The 13,692-nt window shown below is 33.1% G+C and overlaps 1 protein-coding gene across 1 annotated transcript in view; it reads left to right on the top strand.

Annotated features, from left to right (window-relative positions):
* Nucleotides 1-2,718: 2,718 nt before the first annotated feature.
* The window catches only part of LOC126970485 (potassium voltage-gated channel subfamily H member 8), a 179,607-nt gene continuing 168,633 nt past the window's right edge, over nucleotides 2,719-13,692 (top strand). The window contains exons 1-2 of the mRNA XM_050816417.1: nucleotides 2,719-2,846; nucleotides 3,284-3,458. The gene's annotated coding sequence lies outside the window, so the exon portion shown is untranslated. The remainder of the gene's footprint in view (nucleotides 2,847-3,283; nucleotides 3,459-13,692) is intronic.

The raw sequence follows: 13,692 nt of genomic DNA on the forward strand, positions 1-13,692 counted from the left end.
ATTCTATCAATTAGTCTTACCGAACACATACTACGCTGTGATCGCATCTCAACTGCGTTAATTTTGCTTTTATGTTTCTTCTGCCATACGCAACTCTCACTTCCATACATCAAAGTGGCGACAAGCACAAGGAAGTCTGGCCGTTTATAAAGGCATGCAGCACTCCATTCACACAGTTTCCTGCAGAAATTTATTATTAGTATTATTATATTCACGAATAAGAATAATCGGTAGTAATAATAGATAATAAGGTGGGGAAAAAATATATCTGAATTTCATATGAAAACTCAAAACATTTTTGCCTTTTGTGCCTTTTTTTTTAATTGACGACTTTTCGCCATTTTGTAGGTGATGTACATGATCCAGTTGCTGCAGAAATATTGGGGCTTCTGATAAAAAAAAACGCGACAAGGAGTCCTCTCTTGAAGTTAACCTGACACTGCCTAACGGCCGCTTTCAATAACCTATCTATCATTAGTTTAACTTACTAGAGGTAGACAAATCTATGCTTTTACGCTTACTTACAATTCAATAACCAATCGACATAAAGCATTGGACTATAACTATATTGGACATAACTATGGATAGATAAGATCTTATCATTAAAAGGTGACAGCAATGTATCTGTAACTAGAGATACGTAATTGAAAACGGCCGTAAATAATTCTGAAGAGATCGAAACAGGTAAAAATCTGAATCTGATCCCTACCAAATTCTCTTAATATCTGCTGAGTGGCTAAACTTGTGTGTGGTCTAGCGTTATTTTGATGAAAAGACCACCATCTTTATATTGATCAGTTCCGTCTACTTCTCTTCTCTCTAAACTTCTGACTTTAATCTCACCAGTAGAGATCGGAATCGATGGTTCTGGCCGGCGGTAAAAACGAATGTAGGTTTGTTCGATCACTGTCAAAATCCATTCTTAAATAAATTTACACGATATTACAATAGTGTTAATAAATATGTAAAAAAATTGGAAAATCCAAAAGTGCACGCCTCGAACGATCTTGCTATATTATTTTTAAAAGTTAAAAATCGGATTAAATCGAATCACCTGTGTTTTTAAAAAAAAACGTGAAGGTCAGTAGTGATTTTCGAAAGGAACCTTCTATGATTAATTGTGAAAATTGTGAAAAAAAAGTAAAGTCGTTTCGACAAGTCGTTCTCGAGATATACATACCACGCCGTTTTTTTGAACCACAGACTAATGGACGTCCACGGTAATTTTTTTTAATGATTTTTTTTTTTATATTAATACGTATTCAACAACAAAAAGTATCAGGACTATTCAATTGTGTCTCAGCTTTCTTAATGTGTAATGATGTTATCATTGATAATTGATGTGCTTTTTATAATGTGTAAGAGTAATAGAAAAAAAATATGCAGTTTAAAAAGTGGAAATCGTGTGATCTTGACAGTGGTCGGTTATAAAGCACAACCTCGCCGCTTCGCGTTCGAGGCGTGCAATATATATCCGAAACATTATTATGACTGTTAAAAAGTTGTAACAAGATGGATAATGACCAAAAACTATTAGAAGACGGAGGTCCTTTTATATATTTTAAAGAAAACAAAAAAAAAAGAATTATCGGCCTACTATAATATGTATTAATTTATCACTTCAGTAACTCTTTTTTTTCTAACCAAAAAATTACATTAAATCATTAGCGATTACAATACACATTCACATACACACACATCGTCACACACTCACACCCACACCTTATTAGTGTTAAGTATATTATTAGTAATATTCAAATTATATAAAATTACTAGCTGACCCAGCAAACGATATTAAAATCGCGATACAAAAGTAACTGTTGATCGTAGATGGGTGAAAATTTGAAGTTGGATGTATTTTTAATGCTGACTCATAATCAAACAAATTAAAAAAAATATCAAAAAAATTAAAAAAAAAATCGTGTGGACCACCCTTAACATTTAGGGGGATGAAAAATAGATGTTGTCCGATTCTCAGACCATCTATATACCATCAATATGCACTCAAAATTTCATGAATCGGTCAAACCGTTTCGGATTAGTTCAAAGTTTAACACCATGACACGAGAATTGTATATATTAGAAAGATTACCTTTCCTGTTACTACTTAGTAATTATAGATATGGAAGAGTGGGATCATCTGACACAGGTTCTGTTACTTAAAAGAAGGTCCCAGTCAATTATATCATGTACTACTTTTGGTACCAATAAGGAAATTTTAATTTGAATTGTGAAATTCGACGAGATTGATAATAAATAAAATAAGACAGATACAGAACATAGATAAAAGATTGAAATAAGGATATAATGATACTAAAATATATCTCCGTTTAACTTTTAGACAGTCTCAGAGTTTCAAGCTAACAATTTCCATTTCTGTATTCCCTGGAAATATTAACTATCTACGTCGTCATTAGATATTTTCTTAAGTTAACTACGCTGCAGCGGTTGATAGCAAACTCAGGTATCGGCAAACATTATGACTGCAATTTAAACTTTGAAATGCAGCTTCAGAGTTTTATCTGCGGGGCAGTAATGAGGATGTAAATTGACCTGTAAGGAGTAGGAGAGAGGGAGACGAGAGCGGGTGGCCCGGGAAACCTGTGGAGTATAGTATCTGTTGCGCCCTCCCCGCCCTCCCAGCCACGGGTCTCGACTCCCGCCAACCGCCCGCCCAATGGCCGTGTCGCCCGCGGCAGTCTAAATCTCAGTGCCGCTGAGTAGAGTTACGCCGCACGTGAATACGAGCTCAAATGAATGCGCGATAAATGTGAAAAATGCAAACATGTGTGAAGTTTTGTGCTCTTAATTATTAATTACATTTTAAAAGTGGCTATTTAATTAAGGTAATTTTTATTAACATTTTAATTAATATGATCTTTTTTATTAGAAATTGAATGAATGTTGATTATTTTATCAAATCAAAAGCAGTATTGATATTAAATTAAACTTTAATATTTTAGTGTAGTAATAAACATTTTTATAAGTACAATAATATTTAATATAAATTTGTAGCTACTTATAATACGTTTTAAGTATCTTAAATTTATGTTTTATTTTAATTTATATAAACAATATTAAATTCAGAATTAATATTTGGCTCGATGTAATATAAATAATTGTCTATACTTATAAATTTTTATTTAAGAATTCTTTGCGTTTCACGCAAAGATAACTACAATTTTAAGAATTAAAAATATGTAGCCGATACATAGTAAATCATTATGCGTGACTTATCTAAATATAATATTTTATCTAACTTCCCTATCGCAAATCAATACAGATACCGTAAAAACACAGGTAACACAGTTTTATAACAATTATTTTATTTTATGTTGGAGTGTAATTTTTTTTTGTGAGTATAGTGTAGTGCCAGTGAATAGTGAATCTGTGGAATCGATGACAAATACTGGACTGTGCTGAATCGATTTCTGGTGGGCGACGCGTGTTTAATATAAGTAAGTGCATACATTTATCAAGTACTAGATGTTGTAATTTCCAGCACGAAGTGATTGCAAATCCCAGGTTGACACGGGATGATGCTGTCACACGGCTTACACGCGTTTGCTGGGTGTTAAGTAGGCTTTACTCAAATGAATAATGTTTGTCAAGTCTTCCTAATAGTTGTTGTAAACCAAACAAATAAACTTTAAGCCTTACTGTACACTTTACATATCTAATATGGCTTACGAACTCTTGTTACCAACTAATAATGAAATACAGAAATATGTATAATTTAAATATATATAAATTCAGATTCCTGATGTTTGTTTCCAGTGAAGTCGTAAACTAATGAACGGATTTTAATGGGGATTACTTCATGGAGTGCAGCTTAGTCCGACTTGAGAGATAGGATAGTTTTTATTTCGATTTGGGTCCCATAATTATTTTTATTTCAGTTTATAATTAGTTAAACGGTTCTGCCGTAAAACAATTTCTTTATTACAACAGGAAGCATATTTATCGAAATAATTCTTGATATCATGAAATATTATTGACTAATTCATAAAAAAACAGTATTTTATTTATTATGTAGAGAACAACGTCTGTCGGGTCAGCTAGTTTATCATATTATTTTTGATGGAATCATGAAATACTTAGGTATTAGTTTATTAACTTATACCAATTATGATATTTATTTATTTAAGATGTACCAACAATAACTCGACTTAACATTAACAATTGATTTGCACTTACATACTAATTCTAGGTTGGTTATTCTAATAAGTACATTCAACATTTTAATTATAAAAAATTAAGTACTTCAGTAATAAATATTAATTCTAGAAACTATACAATGTAAATAATTATAATGTGGTAAGTGTGAAATTACAAAAGATAAAAATAAGAATTAATAAGTCATTAACAATCTAATACAATATATTATCTACCGTGGTCGTTATTTTTTCTAAAACTTTATGTCTAAATAACTTAAACGTGTCGTGAAAAATGTCAACGTCAATATCGTTGATATCATTGAATGTTGTAGTTGTTGGTACAAAAAAAATATGGGGGATTCTCCCCCCTCCCCCCATACTGAAACCGAAACCGAAACTGAATTTTGTTTTTCATCAAACCCTTACGTGAAGGGGTATCTATGGATAGGTCTTCAAATATGATATTGAGTTTTCTAAAATATTTTTTTTCTTAGCTGAATAGTTTGCGCGAGAGACACTTCCAAAGTGGTAAAATGTGTCCCCCCTGTAACTTCTAAAATAAGAGAACGTTAAAACTAAAAAAATATATGATGTACATTACCATGCAAACTTCGTAGTAAGTAGTATTTTTTTAATATGTCATAAATCGTTACAACGAACTACAAGAACTTTTATATTAGATATGTTACTTGCTGCTACGGAAACCTTCATGGGCGAGTCCGACTCACACTTGGCCGCTTTTTACTTATTAGGTACTCATATTGTTTGATGATAGGCAAATATACTTATTACTTATCTTAGAATTTTTCGAGGTTTTTTTGGATTGCTAAATGTATTATGAACTTATCTGTGGATTTCCTATAATTTTAAACAATATTTTTTATTTCAATTAATTTATATCCTGTTTTTATTGCTCTAAATATTTAAGTATACCCATTACTTGTTTTATTTTAACAAAAACTTACTGAAATCACTGAAAAAATATTTCCCAAATAACTACTACATTTCAGTAAGATAAATTTTTTTGATTGAGTTTCTCCAATTATTCCTAATATTCAATAAAATATACCTCTTTTGCATCAACTGTTCAATACAGCAGGAATGGTCTAAGAGATCTCAATCTCTCTATTGAATTATTTTAACATCGGTCATATATTACGTATATCTATTACATAATTAGTAATCTCAAAATATTTATGAAACATTATAGATAGAAAAGCTGTCTAGCTACAGAATAGTGAAAAAAATATCGACACTTAGACGAAGTAGTCGAGACTTTTCAATTTAGTACTTTAAATGCTGTTCTAAAAAGTAAAAAAACAAATTAAGGAAATTAAAGTAATCATAATTTGTCAAAATATGATTACTCTCTGGTATTCGCATTCACAGAGAATTTCCAGAGATCTTTTAATATAACGCTCTTTGGTATTCGCATACACCTTTTCCAGAGGTCTTTTAATAAAACGCTCTTTGGTATTCGCATACACCTTTTCCAGAGATCTTTTAATATAACGCTCTTTGTTATTTACATACACCTTTTCCAGAGATCTTTTAATATAATGCTCTTTGGTATTCGAATACACCCTTTTCCAGAGATCTTTTAATATAATGCTCTTTGGTATTCGCATACACCTTTTCCAGAGATCTTTTAATAAAACGCTCTTTGGTATTCGCATACACCTTTTCCAGAGATCTTTTAATATAAAGCTCTTTGTTATTCGAATACACCCTTTTCCAGAGATCTTTTAATGTAAAGCTCTTTGGTATTCGAATACACACTTTTCCAGAGCTCTTTTAATATAAAGCTCTTTGGTATTCGAATACACCCTTTTCCAGAGATCTTTTAATATAAAGCTCTTTGGTATTATACACCCTTTTCCAGAGATCTTTTAATATAAAGCTCTTTGTTATTCGAATACACCCTTTTCCAGAGATCTTTTAATGTAAAGCTCTTTGGTATTCGAATACACACTTTTCCAGAGCTCTTTTAATATAAAGCTCTTTGGTATTCGAATACACCCTTTTCCAGAGATCTTTTAATATAAAGCTCTTTGGTATTATACACCCTTTTCCAGAGATCTTTTAATATAAAGCTCTTTGTTATTCGAATACACCCTTTTCCAGTGATCTTTTAATATAAAGCTCTTTGGTATTCGAATACACCCTTTTCCAGAGATCTTTTAATGTAAAGCTCTTTGGTATTCGAATACACACTTTTCCAGAGCTCTTTTAATATAAAGCTCTTTGGTATTCGAATACACCCTTTTCCAGAGATCTTATAATATAAAGCTCTTTGGTATTATACACCCTTTTCCAGAGATCTTTTAATATAAAGCTCTTTGTTATTCGAATACACCCTTTTCCAGAGATCTTTTAATATAAAGCTCTTTGGTATTCGAATACACCCTTTTCCAGAGATCTTTTAATATAAAGCTCTTTGGTATTCGAATACACCCTTTTCCAGAGATCTTTTAATATAAAGCTCTTTGGTATTCGAACACACCCTTTTCCAGAGATCTTTTAATATAAAGCTCTTTGGTATTCGAATACACCCTTTTCCAGAGATCTTTTAAATAAAGCTCTTTGGTATTCGAATACACCTTTTTCCAGAGATCTTTTAATATAAAGCTCTTTGGTATTCGAACACACCCTTTTCCAGAGATCTTTTAATATAAAGCTCTTTGGTATTCGAATATACCCTTTTCCAGAGATCTTTTAATATAAAGCTCTTTGGTATTCGAATACACCCTTTTCCAGAGATCTTTTAACATAAAGCTCTTTGGTATTCGAATACACCCTTTTCCAGAGATCATTTAATATAAAGCTCTTTGATATTCGAACACACAATTTCCCAGAGAACTTTTAATATAAAGCTCTTTGGTATTCGAATACACCCTTTTCCAGAGATCTTTTATTATAAAGCTCTTTGGTATTCGAATACACCCTTTTCCAGAGATCTTTTAATATAAAGCTCTTTGGTATTCGAATACACCCTTTTCCAGAGATCTTTTAATATAAAGCTCTTTGGTATTCGAACACACCCTTTTCCAGAGATCTTTTAATATAAAGCTCTTTGGTATTTGAATACACCCTTTTCCAGAGATCTTTTAATATAAAGCTCTTTGGTATTTGCATACACACTTTTCTAGAGATCTTTTTTAACTTTATATTGTTCATAGAGTGTGGAAAGACTAGATATTGTGATAAATATTTAACTGAAGTGATTGCTTTAGGGCAAATCCTGTATATAGACGATAAGTACCAAGCCTCAATCTGTTTTGATCTTAAGTGAAAGTATCCTAGCGCGAAAATTAATTTTTCTCGAGTATTTTTTTGTATCCTTATAGGAAGGATTTGGGCTGGTTTCAACTGCATTGACATCATTTTTAGTTCTCACAGCGCGGCCCCGGCACCCCGTTATATTATCTATGTCGTATCATCCCGAAAACACCGCACCAGGAAGGAAGCTTATTCTACAGCTTTTTTGTATGTTGAAGAAAGTTCCTTGAAAACTGCACTGTGCAGGAACGCCACACATCTAGATGGTGGGGATGGTATCCTAATTTGTGGCGTGTCGTGTGAAGGTGGAATTCGACGACAGGAATCAGGTCAAACAGCTCTTCGGAATACTCCCAGTGATAAATGCGGTAGAAGCAGGGGCGTGCATATCATATAAGCAATTAGGCAGTGCCTACCTCGTTATGAACCTTAAAATATATAGTGTTAAATTTAATTTATTTCTATTTGGTTTCGTTATTTTATATTCAAACTTCTATTGGACACCCACTCTTAAACGCTATATGCTGAATACCTACGGTAAGCGATCTACAGATTGCATATTCCAAAGCTCAACTACGAATAGTTAGATCTACAGTGCCTACCTTTCTATAAAACCAATGCACGCCCCTGGGTAGATGACACACAATGAAGCGACTCTCTACGCAATGCTAGATGATCGACCCGTTCAAAGAGTACCGGATTCCCGACAATCCGAGCGATGTTATGGTCTTCGACCGATGGCTTTTTATCTATCGATAGTACGATTTACGAACCCACGACTGATACCTAGCTTGTGAAGCTTATGAAGTAAAATAACCCACCTTGTGCAAGACAATCACTGCAATTATGTTTTCTCATTCCATTATTGTGAACTTATATTAACCGCGACAAATTTATGTGAAATGGTGGCAAATGATCAACTTTCTAACATAATAAATATACGTTCCAAATTTGAACTAAAAAAAAATTTTTCCAGTTCAACAATATTTATGGGCAGTAGAGTAGCACTGGTGTGCGAAATGACGGCAATACGAAAAAAATAAAATTTCATATTATGATCGCCATACCTGTTTTATTTCAAAACAATAGTTCAGCAAACGAAGAATTACCGTAAATGTTATTGGAACAGTTGCAGGCTGTGGAAGGATTAATACTAAATCACTACTACACTCACTTTTGGTTTGTAAACCACATGCGAGGCAAGTAAAAAAATAAGGACTCCGTGTCCGTGTGAGGCACCAAAACAAGCCGGTAAACGTGTAAATATGTATATAACATAGCCCCACGCATACACTTACACTAATACAAGCCGATCGGCCGCCATTATGAAATTTGCCGTCGTCTGTGACAGATCAGTTTGCGTCGCAATGAAATATATTAAAAATGCCGTCGTGGGTTGTGAAATAGTGTAAAAACAATAATATACACGTATTTGTAGATATATGATAATTTAAGGGAGAAAAAATTGTGTAACTGGTGAACCGCACACACACTAGCATAAAGGTGCTTCACTTGTTAATATCAGGGCGCGGAGTCCTTCTTTTTTTACTAGTCCGTGGTCACTTCTAGTACTTTCTTTAGATTTCGAACGTTACCATAGCACAGCGCTTTACTATCGCAAATAGGAATTTGTAGATTCAACTGGTTTTCATTACCATAGATAGTTAACTACAGCGGGTCTCATATCAGTAGTTTCGCAAATAGATAGAGTTCTTGAGCTTTTGCCGTTGAAAATATCAGACAGTTGGCTGATGTGAATACAGCTACTTTGGTCTTTTTTGCGTACTTTCATAGCATCATGTCATACGGTTTGTTATTGTGAGGAAATGCAGCGGATGTTCATAGTGTATTTCTAGTACTCCAATATTTAAGCAATTTATACAATGCGACTTACGGCTGCTCCCAATATTCAGTCTATCTCTTACTTGAAATAAAAATCGTAACTATCGTTGACTTTTTTGTCTCAATAAACTTATAGACGGTAACTCACGTATAGCTTACCAGCGATAGAAGTTTGTATGGAAATTGCAATTCACGCGTCCCAATATAAGGTGATAAGAATGACTTATCGGGTATATTAGGACATCTTCAGATTTTTGACAGCTAATTACTGACAGTGAAAGGTAGTAATTTATCTCTATCTGTAGATAGTATATTGGGAACGGCTGTTAGAGACTCGCTAATATCTTAAGTATTGAACATAAAACACTTACGTTAGAAAAAACAGGATTATTAAGAAGCTAGTATTATATTAAGTAGGCCAAGCAAGATTGATATTCTATGATTTAAACGATGTGCTGGGAGTTTGTAATGTGGTCTTCTCCTAGGGTTGCCGAGTTTCATCAGAAGTAATAGAGTATATTATCTGATTTCAAAGAAGGTAAGTAAAGAGTATTTTTTTTGTACGTTGCAAAAATTAACGAAACCTCAAAACACTTCGCAAAACAATTTGTGACATGACATTGACATAGTGACATTCGTGGCTGCGTTCAGAAACGAATGTGGCTTGGGTAATTGGGGATATTTTTTTAATTTATTTATTAATAAAGGCTTACCAGCTAGATATACTGTTAATATTATGACTACTTATAATGTAAAATTTCTTATATTTTTCTTATATTATATATCTAAGTAGGCACAGCATTGCCTTCATTTATTATTGTAAGTTAAGTAATAGTACTATAATATGTATTTATTTTATGAAATTAAGGGACGAGACGAGCAGGACGTTCAGCTGATGTTAATTGATGCACCCTGAGCGGCACTACAACTGCGCTCGTCACCTTGAGACATAAGTTGTCAAGTCTCATTTGCCCAGTAATTTCACTAGCTACGGCGCCCTTCAGACCGAAACATAGTAATGCTTACACATTACTGCTTCACGGCAGAAATAGGCGCCGTTGTGGTACCTATAATCTAGCCTGCATCCTATGCAAAGGAGCCTCCCACTGGTTATGTTATGTTTACTATTACTAAAACTATAATTTTATACATCCAAATTATAAGGGTTCAAAAGCGCATTATTTAAAATTGCCAAATGTATTAAAATTTATATCAATACTACTATTATTATGGAATTTACTGTTATATAATTTTGAAATAAGTTGGATAGGCGAATTTGAGCCATAATTGTTATTAACAGAAAATAGTCGACTTTTTTGGTTATGATAAAGGTTTATGCATAATACGAGGGCGGCACTGAAAATTTCGGGAATCAGGGAAGTGACACAACATTACTATTTAAAAACGTATTTATTGCTTTTCGAAGTATTCTTAAGTTAAACCACTTCGAAAGTCATAATAAATCATCGCTCTAGAATTTTCTCGAGTCAATTCCATTTTCTCAACGATTAAACAAGTTTGACAAGACCTTGTGACAAGATCGAGAATCTTTTTTTAAATAAATAAATGGTATTCGATTTTTAAAACAAAGCAGTTTTCAATTAAAAAGACTTTAATATGACAGGAACAGTGGAAATATTCCATTCCCGATACTTTTAGTGCAGCCTATGTATTACATAACTGGCACTATTATAGTAAACATTGCGTAAAAAAGAGTATTTTAGATATTCTATGAGTGTTATAGAATATAGAGTATGCCTTCATGATATAGAGTACAATACTTTATTTTATAGTACGGTTGACAACCCTGTCTTCTCCCCATGTAAAAGCCCCTTTAAGTTTGTTCACGTTCAGCTTGACGGTTACCAAGTTTTGTTGTAATATATTATGTTATTGTCACTTCCTATCACTACATATTATAAAACAAGTCCTCTGCCGCGTCTGTCTGTCTGTTAAACTCAAAAACTACTACTCCGACTTTCATGCTGTTTTCACCAATGGATATCATGGTTTTCGAGTGGATAGTACATAATTTGTTAAGTTTTTGTATACATTAACGATATTTGTTAGAGGTGTCAGAAAATTATTAGCCGTCTTTCTTTAGTCTCTAGCTTTCAACAAAAACGCATAAACCCTTAGAGATATAACAAAATAATGTATGGTGGGATTGTGTATCTTATATAGGTCTACAGAAAAGTCCGTGATGGCATATGTCTATCTCTTAAGGAGAACATACTATATCCATTTTAATACCTTAAAAATTGGCAATTATAAAGCGGTAATGTAAAAGCTGTTTACACAGATACGATATAAATCCTTATTTTAAATAAGTTAGATATTTTACTCTTCTCCGGTTTTCTAAGGAACGGTAATTGAAGGGTGTGATCATTCAGATATAGGTTTGTGTCATTTTTACACGCTTTTTATTAGCTTCACCTGTATGTATGTTTGCTTGTAACCGACTCATTTGGGCGAGATTTTGACCCACTTTAAACGGTCAGATTTCATCAAAATTTCATAGATTTATCGAGAACCAGTGACAATAAATTAATTTGATAAAATTATTCCATTGTTAAATTTGCAAAATAAGATTTTTGTTAATTTATATCATTTTCATCTATCGCTTCTAAGGCAGGAATTGATGTTAACTTTTGGTTCGGTTATCTATAAGAAGCGCGTTTTAAGCGTTACTTTTTTTTACTACTATTTGTTATAAACTAATTTACTAAGATTACACATTGCCGAATGGCATAAGACCACATTATTCCCGAATACTTACATCATATTTTTTTTCTATTGACAGAACAGCTAGTCGGCTAAGCTAGTGGTAAATAAATATATCAACAACGGATGCAGGTGTTGAGGTGAGCTGATCAAGAATATTTTTGATGCCTGGGAGGAATCGCAGAATGCACTTGGCATCTTCTGTGATTTATCTAAGGCTTTTGATTGTGTTCAACATTCAACGCTGGTCAGGAAGCTATACCACTATGGCATAAAAGGAACTTCGCTCGATCTTCTGACTTCATATCTAAACAATAGAATTCAGAGGGTCGACGTGAATGGTAGGAGATCTCCTGGGACTTCTCTCAGTATGGGGGTACGACAAGGGTCTATTCTTGGACCGTTCCTCTTCCTTATCTATATAAATGATCTTACTAATCTTATAGAGAAAAAACATAAGGTAGTATTGTTTGCGGACGACACTTCACTGATTTTCAAAGTGAAAAGAAACCAAGCTATGTATGACGAAGTGAACGATATTTTATCTGACATCGTGTACTGGTTTAGCGCTAATAACCTATTGTTAAATAGCAAGAAAACTAAATTCATTAAATTTACCGTACCAAATGTCAAAAATGTAAATGCAAAGGTTTTGTTAAACGGAGAGGTGATAGAACCGGTGGAATCTGCTATATTTCTTGGCATAACTCTAGATTCCAAATAACAATGGAGCCCCCATATTGAAGGATTGGCGAACAGACTTAGTTCTGCAGCATGCGCGGTTAAAAAAATTAGACAATTAACTGACATAGATACGGCGCGACTAGTATACTTTAGTTATTTCCATAGTATTATGTCCTATGGTATATTGCTATGGGGCAACGCTGCCGATATTAATACAATATTTGTGCTGCAGAAGAGGGCTATTAGCGCTATTTATAACCTAGGTCCTAAAGAATCATTGAGAGCAAAATTTAAAGAAATTATCATCTTGACTGTTGCTTCTCAATATATTCTTGATAATGTAATGTATGTTCATAGGCACATAAGTGAATTTGCCAGAAACTGTCATAACCATAATGTTAACACCAGGAACAGACATAAACTGATGATGCCTACTACTCGGCTTAGTCGAGTTAGTAAGTCTTTTGTGGGGCGATGTATATGTAATGAGGCTAAGGAGCCTCATTTCAATATTAGGCTAGTCAACAAGTTCAAAAACATGTTAGTTCTTGAGCTTAGAATAGTGTATCGACAGTGTGTAGACCATAAGACAACAAAAGACCAAACAAAACTATTAATATTTCAGGAATTTTGATTGAAAAGATCTTAAAGAGGAAGAAATTTTCAACGAAAGTTACCGGAACCGATTACCGGAACATTATCTCAATTACTTATAATTTTAATTTAACGCCCAAAATTATAGTTTATGGGCGCTCTAATGCCAATAAAGAGTGTACTACATAACATATTTTCTTTTTAACAAATATTTATTTATAATTTGAATAAATTATTATCCACACTTGAAAAAATAAATCCTCGTTGGAAGAAAATTTAAAAAAAAATGTAAGACTAGCCTATACGAGGGGCGTTCAAGAGAATGAATGAAAAACTCTTTGGAAACAAAAAAGGACTGGCTTGTAAAGCTAAAACATTGATGAGATAAGAAAAGAAATAATTAGAATATCTT

Source organism: Leptidea sinapis, chromosome 21, assembly GCF_905404315.1.
Source record: "Leptidea sinapis chromosome 21, ilLepSina1.1, whole genome shotgun sequence".
NCBI lineage: Eukaryota > Metazoa > Arthropoda > Insecta > Lepidoptera > Pieridae > Leptidea > Leptidea sinapis.